This window comes from Oncorhynchus tshawytscha, linkage group LG17 (genome assembly GCF_018296145.1).
Source record: "Oncorhynchus tshawytscha isolate Ot180627B linkage group LG17, Otsh_v2.0, whole genome shotgun sequence".
Lineage (NCBI taxonomy): Eukaryota > Metazoa > Chordata > Actinopteri > Salmoniformes > Salmonidae > Oncorhynchus > Oncorhynchus tshawytscha.
Window position 1 is genome coordinate 826,241 of NC_056445.1, and position 10,838 is coordinate 837,078.

Genomic DNA, 10,838 nt, shown 5'->3' on the forward strand with positions numbered 1-10,838 from the left:
AGCCTAGGAACAGTGGGTTAACTCCCTGTTCAGGGGCAGAACAATAGATTTGTACCTTGTCAGCTCAGGGGTTTGAACTTGCAACCTTCCGGTTACTAGCCCAACGCTCTAACCACTAGGCTACCCTGCCGCCCCCCTGGTCAATCAAATGCTTTGTTGTGAATAGTCAACTGGGGCGCAAAAAACGCGTGGAGAATAAAAGGCGCAAATCAGCTGCAAAAGACTAAATAAACGTCAAGCTACCAGGAACCCAGTGCCACCATATTCCAGAACTGCAACCTACCTGGAGTGTCCAGAAGTACAAGGTGCTCAGAGACATGGCCACGGTCAAGAAGGCTGAAACACGACCACCACTGAATAAGATTCACAAGTTGAAGCGTCAAGATTGGGCAAAGAAATACCTGAAGACAGATTTTTTTAAAGGTTTTATGGACAGATGAAATGAGAGTAACTCTTGATGGGCTAGTGGCTGGATCAGTAATGAACACGTTCCACCACTTCGAGTCAAGCGCCAGCAAGGTGGAAGAGGTATGGGTATGGGCTGCTATCTTTTAAGGATGAGCGAGTTGGACCTTTTCGGATTGAAGATGGACTGAAACTCAACTCCCAAACCTACTGCCAGTTTCTGGAAGATACTTTCTTCAAACAGTGGTACAGGAAGAAGTCCTCAACATTGTAAAAAATAATAGCTGATAAATTTAGTGAAAATAGAGTTTAAATAAACAACGCTGAAACGTTGAAATGCTGGATAGGAAAAAAAACATGGTATTAGCCAGAGCACCTTGAAGAACTGTGACGAAACTCTGAACTTTCCAAGACGTTCCCACAGGAGCTTGCGGTTTACAGATTTGAAAGCGTTGGAGACGTCGATAAAGGCATAGATTTTGATTCTGTTGTTGCACCTGCCTTACCATAAATATCATATCTGAAGCCACACTGCGTACAGCAAAATCCTGGCCAGGACTTTGCCCATGACCGTGATGAGAGAGACTTCTCTGTTGTTTCCACAGTCTACTTTGTCACCCTTTCTCTTGAAAATGGTGACGTTGTTGGCATCCTTCTACTCTTGAGGTATGGCTTCCCGAGCACCAGGTGCTTATAGATCTCAGCCAAGATTTAATCTGGGCTTGGGCTGTTTTTGTTTTTAGACCCCTGATGACCTGTAAAGCCTCAGAGAAGCGGGGGGGTAAGTCCAGTTGCTGGACAGGAGGGATGTTGAGCAGCTCGTCTAGTGTGTTGTTCTCTGACGGGTTTCCCTTGTTGAAAAGGATTCTGAGGTGCTCTGCCCACCTTTCCAGGATCTCATGTTTGTCCTTAATGAGCGTGGCTCCATCTGCTAATCTCACTGAACCTCCCCATGTTTGATTGTAGGGAGGGCGTTATTTTCTTTGAATTCTTTGAATGCTTGTCATCGGAAAACATAGGGCTGAACTGCATTGCCAAAGAACTCTAATTTTGTTTCATCAGTCCACAGAACATTTCGCCAAGATTTAGGTGGGATTTTGCAAAATTGATATCGGGTTTTCTTGGTTCTCTCTTCAAGCAGGGATCTTCCTGGGATCTTCCTATGTTTAATGACAACCAAATGAAGCATTCAAAGAAAATAACACCCTCCCTGGGAACATTAAGTTTAGTCACCAATACAACAGAGGCTCACCAATTAGTTGTTCTAACTAACATTTACTCTAATAGCACAAAATACATTTCAAAACTGATCTTTTCGAAGTGCTGAATAGAAGGAAAAACAGACGTTGAATACCATTTCCCATACAGTATTTAGCTACTGTATGTACCGGTATATACCACTTGTCAAGTTTACTGCAAACAAGGTTTTATATATATTTTTGTATACCATGTAAAGATTGGAGGATGTCAGTCTTACAGTTTCAGTATCCTTTTACAGAGAAGAACTCATCAGATACATGGGTATTGTGGCATATACTGTAAAGAATAAGCAAACAATGAAAAGGTATTGGTGTAGCCTGGCATATTAGTTAAATAAAGGTTAAATAAAAAAATTAAAATATGCATACCATTTCTGACCCACGCAACATTGCACAAAATCAACTTTGCCATGTAAGTTATTTAACTCCTACAGTATCATAAGCTAGACACATCAGCTTACAGTGTAACAATGAAATTCAGATAATGAGTGGAATATACTGTAATTTACACTACACCATTTCAAATAGTAGCACATAGAACTATTTCGCACACTGTAATGAAGCAGACTGGCTGATGGATAATAATGATGGAATATTTAGAGCCATATCATATGATTTGGTTTTACCGTCCAACCTCAATGTATGTCAATTGACACATTCATTATGTAAAAATATTGCATCTTACAGTGTTCTGCAGTTGTCAAACTGTATATGTAAACTAGGCAATCCACAATTTTGGTTCAGTAGTAATCAGTTTTGAGCAGTTTAATTAATTGATAGTTAAACGTATTGTTAACAAATGACAAGAAAATCTTGCATTGTGAAAATAAATATTTTGATATTTTTACTGAGGAATGTGATTGTTTTTCTTGAGTGTTTGTATTTTTGAAATCTCTTGTAATTTGTCAATTGTGTGCAATTGTAAAATGCATTGCTCCCTTGCAAAATAAACTAACCAAAAAAAGAAACGTCCTCTCACTGTCAACTGCGTTAATTTTCAGCAAACTTAAGATGTGTAAATATTTGTATGAACATAACAAGATTCAACAACTGAGACTTAAACTGATCAAGTTCCACAGACATGTGACTAACAGAAATGGAATAATGTGTCCCTGAACAAAGGGGGGATCAATATCAAAAGTAACAGTCAGTATCTTGTGTGGCCACCAGCTGCGTTAAGTACTGCAGTGCATCTCCTCCTCATGGACTGCACCAGATGTGCCAGTTCTTGCTGTGAGATGTTACCCCACTCTTCCACCAAGGCACCTGCAAGTTCCCAGACATTTCTGGGTGGAATGGCCAAGGCAATCGCCCTCCGATCCAAGAGGTCCCAGGCGTGCAAAATGGGATTGAGATCCGGGCTCTTTGCTGGCCATGGCAGAATACTGACATTCCTGTCTTGTAGGAAATCACACACAGAACGAGCAGTATGACTGGTTCCATTGTCATGCTGGAGGGTCATGTCAGGATGAGCCTGGAGGAAGTGTTACCACATGAGGGAGTAAGATGTCTTCCCTGTAACACACATCGTTGAGATTTCCTGCAATGACAACAAGCTCCGTCCGATGATGCTGTGACACACCGCCCCAGAACATGACAGACCCTCCACCTCCAAATCGATCCCGCTCCAGAGTACAGGCCTCGGTGTTACGCTCATTCCGTTAACGCTAAATACGAATCTGACCATCACCCCGGGTGAAACAAAACCGCGACTCGTCAGTGAAGAGCACTTTTTGCCAGTCCTGTCTGGTCCAGCGATGTTGGGTTTGTGCCCATAGGCGACGTTGTTGCCGGTGATGTCTGGTGAGGACCTGCCTTACAACATGGCTTACAATACCTCAGTCCAGCCTCTCTCAGCCTATTGGGGACAGTGCGAGCACTGAGAGCATTGTGCGTTCCTGGTGTAACTCGGGCAGTTGTTGTTGCCATCATGTACCTGTCCCGCAGGTGTGATGTTCGATGTACAGATCCTGTGCAGGTGTTGTTATACGTGGTCTGCCACTGCGAGGACGATCAGCTGTCTGACCTGTAGCGCTGTCTTAGGCGTCTCACAGTATGGACATTAACATTTATTGCCCTGGCCACATCTGCAATCCTCATGCCTTCTTGCAGCATGCCTTAGGCACATTCACGCAGATGAGCAGGGACCCTGGGCATCTTCCTTTTGGTGTTTTTCAGAGTCAGTATTAAGTCCTCTTTAGGGTCCTATGTTTTCATAACTGTGACCTTAATTTCCGACCGTCTGTAACCTGTTAGTGTCTTACCTCTTTGGGATAGGGGGCAGCGATGGAAAGTTTGGATGAAAAGCGTGCCCAAAGTAAACGGCCTGTTACTCAGGCCCAGAAGCTAGAATATGCATATAATTAGTATATTTGGATAGAAACCACTCTAATGTTTCCAAAACTGTTAAAATAATGTCTGTGAGTATAACAGAACTCATATGACAGGCAAAAACCAGAGAAAATTCCATCCAGGAAGTGGGAAATCTGAGGTTTGTAGTTTTCATGTGAATGTCTATCGAATATCCAGTGTCTGTGGGGTCAGATTGCACTTCCTAAGGCTTCCAGTAGATGTAAACAATCTTTAGAAGTTGTTTCAGGCTTCTATTGTGAAAGGGGAGTGAATAAGAGCACTGAGTAAGTGACTCAGCTGATAGCCATGAGTTATTTATCGCGGGTGGCCGTGAGCGCGAGCTCCGTTCCCTTTTCTTTCTAATGAAAACAGTATTGTCCGGTTGAAACATTGTTTTATAGTTATGATAAAAACACCCTAAGGATTGATTAGAAGCATCGTTTGACATGTTTCTACGAACCTTAATGGATTTTTAAAAACTTTTCATCTGGACTTTGTGCCCGCGGATTACTGGACTAAATGCGCAAACATAAAGGAGGTATTTGGACAAAGATTAACTTTATCGAACAAAAACACAAAATGTTTCTAACATGGAGTCCTGGGAGTGCCACCAGATGAAGATCATCAAAGGTTAAGGATTCATTTTAACGCTATTTCTGAAATTTGTGACACCTCTCCTTGGCTGGAAAATGTCTGTATGTTTTTTTGTGGCCAGGCTCTGTCCTAACATAATCGCATGTTGTGCTTTCGCCGTAAAGCCTTTTTGAAATAGGACACTGTGGTCAGATTAACAATAAGTTTATCTTCACAATGGTGTATAATACTTGTATGTTTGAGGAATTTTAATTATGAGATTTCTGTTGTTTGAATTTGGTGCCCTGTAATTTTACTGGCTGTTGGCCAGGTCTTCCGCGAGCTGAACCCCCTTCCCAGAAAGGTTTTAAAGACCATTCCACAGATGCGTGTTCATTAATTGCTTATGGAGTGGCAGGTAGCCTAGTGGTTAGATCGTTGGACTTGTAACTGAAAGGTTGCAAGATCGAATCCCTAAGCTAACAAGGTAGAAATCTGTTGTTCTGCCCCTGAACAAGGCATTTAACCCACTATTCCTAGGCCACCATTGAAAATAAGAATTTGTTAACCTCTAGTGACTCCCCAGTTGTCATGCGGGAGCATAATTAGCATAACGCAACGGACATAAATATTCATGAAAATCACAAATTAAATATACTGAGACATAGCTTAGCCTTATGTTAATCACCCTGTCATCTCAGATTTTCAAAATATGCTTTACAGCCAAAGCTAGACAAGCATTTGTGTAAGCCTAGCATAGCATAAGCCTAGCATAGCATTATGCCTTGCTAGCAGCAGGCAACCTTGTCACGGAAATCAGCAAGGCAATCAAATTAAATAATTTACCTTTGATGAACTTCAGATGTTTTCACTCACGAGACTCCCAGGTAGATAGCCAAAGTTCATTTTTTCCCAAAAGATTATTTTTGTAGGTGAAATAGCTCCGTTTGTTCTTCATGTTTAATAAAAAAAATTCAAAATTAGCTCCATAATATCGACAGAAACATGGCAAACGTTGTTTATAATCAATCCTCAAGGTGTTTTTCTAATATCTATTCGATAATATATCCTTCGGGACAATTCGTTTTTCAGTAGGACCAATTGGAGTAATGGCTACCTCTGTATTTTACGCGAGAATCTCTCTCGGAGCCACCATGTGACCACCTACGCAATGTGGCCGCCTATGGCTATTCTTCAACAGAAATGCGTAAAACTACGTCACAATGCTGTAGACACCTTGGGGAATACGTAGAAAGCATAAGCTCATTGATGGCACATTCACAGCTGAATAGGGACTCATTGGAACGCAGCGCTTTCAAAACCTGGGGCACTTGCGGATTGGATTTTTCTCAGGCTTTCGCCTGCAACATCAGTTCTGTTATAGTCACAGACAATATCTTTACAGTTTTGGAAACGTTAGAGTGTTTTCTATCCAAAGCTGTCAATTATATGCATATTCTAGCATCTTGTCCTGACAAAATATCCTGTTTAAAACGGGAACGTTTTTTTTTCCAAAAATGAAAATACTGCCCCTAGAGTCGAATTATCTTTGAAAGACCCTCCTGAAAAAGGGACGTTTTCTGAGTTTAGTCCTTGGTCTCAATGGGACTCCCTGTTGAAATTTTGAGATCTGTGACTTTGTGACTTTGTTTGTTTGCGTGATGATTGCATTGTATCTTTATTTTGTTAACTTATCTAAGCAAAATGCTCTTTAGATTGTCACAACATTATTACATTTGTCTTTCTTTAATCACTATATTATTATTACCATTATTGTTATTGTTGTTGTTCATATCATGATCTGCCTAACTTTGCTTTAGCAACAGTGGCCTTGCCGTTGATGCTAATAAAGCTTATGTGAATTTGAGAAAGAGAGAGAGCGAGCGAGAGAGAAAGTGGTTCTGGTTCTGGTCGACCACGAGATCTTAATGAGTTCTCATTAGGAATTCTGAGTGGTGATAGGTAAACAAACAGAGACTTCATTACAGCCCAAGCAACAGCCCTATAATAGTCATTCTTATCACTTAAACACACACTGCGCAGAAATGAGCCTTTCACTTCTCCACATTATCTTTGATTTCTTTGAATGCTGCATAATGCCTTTGTAATCTAGGATAATGGTTTATGTAAATGAAATGTATATTGTAGTTAATGGATGTATTTCAGTTCAGGGGGTTAGACAGGTTGAGGATTTTGAGCGTGTGTGGATTTCAATGAATTTCTCCTAAATGTTTTGCATCCCTTCCACTTCTTCTTTCCGTGATCACATCACCATACATGGACTCTTCTTAAATAAGATGGAGCCCAAGTGTGATGATGTGAACTCTGCACCATTCCGAAATTATCTCAAAATCAATGCTTTCGTTCTATTTCCTCCACGGCAAACTTAAATGGAATGACATGTTGCCTAGTTGCATTCATATATGAGTGCACACTTATTGTTTGTAGTCATAATACCCATAAAACCTAGCAGTCAAACTGGGAAATGGTTCCAAAAAATGTTCCACCTTTAATTTTTCCCATAGGGGATATTATAAACACTTAAAATAAGGTCTGTTTCGTGTGACGTTTTGATGACCGTGTAAATCTCTCTAGGACAAGGTGACTTTTATCAATATATTCGCCTGTATATTGATAAAAGTCACCTTGTACAAGAGAGATTTCCATGGTTATCAAAATGTCATGCCAGGCTAAGCCTACACGAAACACAGCCCTTATTTTAAGTTTGTCTAAAATTCTCTATGGGAAAATTGAATGGTAGAAAAACATTTGGAACCATTTCCCTGTTTGACCGTTAGGTTTTATGGGTATTATAACACCTCCACTGTGGGACTCTATAGTCAAATCAAATCCAATTTTATTTGTCACATACACATGGTTAGCAGATGTTAATGCGAGTGTAGCGAAATGCTTGTGCTTCTAGTTCCGACAATGCAGTAATAACCAACAAGTAATCTAACTAACAATTCCAAAACTACTGTCTTATACACAGTGTAAGGGGATAAAGAATATGTACATAAGGATATATGAATGAGTGATGGTACAGAGCAGCATAGGCAAGATACAGTAGCTGATATCGAGTACAGTATATACATATGAGATGAGTATGTAAACAAAGTGGCATAGTTAAAGTGGCTAGTGATACATGTATTACATAAGGATGCAGTCGATGATATAGAGTACAGTATATACGTATGCATATGAGATGAATAATGTAGGGTAAGTAACATTATATAAGGTAGCATTGTTTATATATTTACATCATTTCCCATCAATTCCCATTATTAAAGTGGCTGGAGTTGAGTCAGTGTCATTGTCAGTGTGTTGGCAGCAGCCACTCAATGTTAGTGGTGGCTGTTTAACAGTCTGATGGCCTTGAGATAGAAGCTGTTTTTCAGTCTCTCGGTCCCAGCTTTGATGCACCTGTACTGACCTCGCCTTCTGGATGATAGCGGGGTGAACAGGCAGTGGCTCGGGTGGTTGATGTCCTTGATGATCTTTATGGCCTTCCTGTAACATTGGGTGGTGTAGGTGTCCTGGAGGGCAGGTAGTTTGCCCCCGGTGATGCGTTGTGCAGACGTCACTACCCTCTGGAGAGCCTTACGGATGAGGGCGGAGCACTTGCCGTACCAGGCGGTGATACAGCCCGCCAAGATGCTCTCGATTGTGCATCTGTAGAAGTTTGTGAGTGCTTTTGGTGACAAGCCGAATTTCTTCAGCCTCCTGAGGTTGAAGAGGCGCTGCTGCGCCTTCTTCACGATGCTGTCTGTGTGAGTGGACCAATTCAGTTTGTCTGTGATGTGTATGCCGAGGAACTTAAAACTTGCTACCCTCTCCACTACTGTTCCATCGATGTGGATAGGGGGTGTTCCCTCTGCTGTTTCCTGAAGTCCACAATCATCTCCTTAGTTTTGTTGACGTTGAGTGTGAGGTTATTTTCCTGACACCACACTCCGAGGGCCCTCACCTCCTCCCTGTAGGCCGTCTCGTCGTTGTTGGTAATCAAGCCTACCACTGTTGTGTCGTCCGCAAACTTGATGATTGAGTTGGAGGCGTGCGTGGCCACGCAGTCGTGGGTGAACAGGGAGTACAGGAGAGGGCTCAGAACGCACCCTTGTGGGGCCCCAGTGTTGAGGATCAGCGGGGAGGAGATGTTGTTGCCTACCCTCACCACCTGGGGGCGGCCCGTCAGGAAGTCCAGTACCCAGTTGCACAGGGCGGGGTCGAGACCCAGGGTCTCGAGCTTGATGACGAGCTTGGAAGGTACTATGGTGTTGAATGCCGAGCTGTAGTCGATGAACAGCATTCTCACATAGGTATTCCTCTTGTCCAGATGGGTTAGGGCAGTGTGCAGTGTGGTTGAGATTGCATTGTCTGTGGACCTATTTGGGCGGTAAGCAAATTGGAGTGGGTCTAGGGTGTCAGGTAGGGTGGAGGTGATATGGTCCTTGACTAGTCTCTCAAAGCACTTCATGATGACGGATGTGAGTGCTACGGGCGGTAGTCGTTTAGCTCAGTTACCTTAGCTTTCTTGGGAACAGGAACAATGGTGGCCCTCTTGAAGCATGTGGGAACAGCAGACTGGTATAGGGATTGATTGAATATGTCCGTAAACACACCGGCCAGCTGGTCTGCGCATGCTCTGAGGGCGCGGCTGGGGATGCCGTCTGGGCCTGCAGCCTTGCGAGGGTTAACACGTTTAAATGTCTTACTCACCTCGGCTGCAGTGAAGGAGAGACCGCATGTTTTCATTGCAGGCCGTGACTCTTACACAGTGCCGACCCAGCCAATAAGCGACATAAGTGGCCGCTAGGGGTTCCCCGACAAAAAACTCAGTCTGAATAGTAGAATACACAACCTGCAATTTTTTAATTTGGTAATGAATCAGTAATTTTACTCTTGTTATGTCATCTCTGTGACAGACCTTAAGAAGCTATTACTTGCCAGGGGCCCCGCATTGATTTTGTTAAAATATTTAGTCAATACACAAAATTTGTAGAATTGTAGGAATTTGCTGGAATAAAACAGATACATTTTCACTGCGCCCCATGGCTAAATCTGCATAATTGCAGGAAATTAGCTTTAAAGAATAACTGCGCCTAAAAACCAACTAATCCCTTTGAAAACGGCCTGAGGCATCGATATGAGTCAGAAACATTTATTCTAGAATCAAAATTGACCAGAACGTGTAAATAGGATAATGTTGGTCATAAAGTCAGAGAGTAAATGAAGATTGGGTTTTATTACAATAATGGCAACAATTCATGCCCCTTTTTGCCAAGCTCTTCCTACCTAGCTAGCTAGCTGGCTAAAGTTAGCTTACCTCAATACAACTCAGATTTGGCTTGGAAACACAATAACATTTCAAAAGAAGGCAAATAATTAGTAGGAAAACCTTTTGGCATGATTGTGATGTCACCAGATTGACTTTAGATGCCGTATACTGTAACTTTAGCCAGCTAACTAAGATTGAGGGGGACCACCATATTTTACCTAGCTAACATTAGCATTGCTAGCTATTCTGTTTAAAAAACTTTGCTAGTAACAGTAATGGCAACATTGCCATCTTTCTGAAGTATATTTTACATCATATGGCAAAGCTGTTTCCTTCTAGTTATTTGCCTACTTTAACAAGGTCATCATATTTCCATGCCATTATAAATTTGTGTAATTTAGACGTAACAGTCACATTAGCCTTCAAGGTACAACCCATGTCTAGGGCACAAATACATTTTGGATGCAACTATGGTGGTATGAGCTAACTCATGTCTGACTACAACTGTGTACAAACTAGCAGCAACAAACCCAGGGCCATAGCAAAACGGCATCACTGGCCTGAATCCAACCTGGAGCCAGTCAGTCTATATCAATTTGTATTGGTCACATAGACATATTTAGGAAATGTTATTGCGGGTGTAGCGAAATGCTTGCATATATACTCGGAAGCGGTGGATGGTGTGCACGCTTCCTGAGTTGGAGCAGCCTCTGGGATAAGTTCAATTGCCCTGGGGGGTACGAACAAAATATCCAATCTGGGAAAATTGTATTTCTGGTCATAATGCTGGTGAGTTACCGCCGCTCTTATATCCAAAAGTTATTTCCAGCTGTATGTAATAACACAAATAACGTTCTGGGCTAATAATTTGAGAAATAACACACCTAAAACGAAATACTGCAAAGTTGCTTAGGGGCTAGAAGCAAAGCTGTCATGTCTGTCGGCGCCATCTTGTATCTGTAAAGCATAGAATT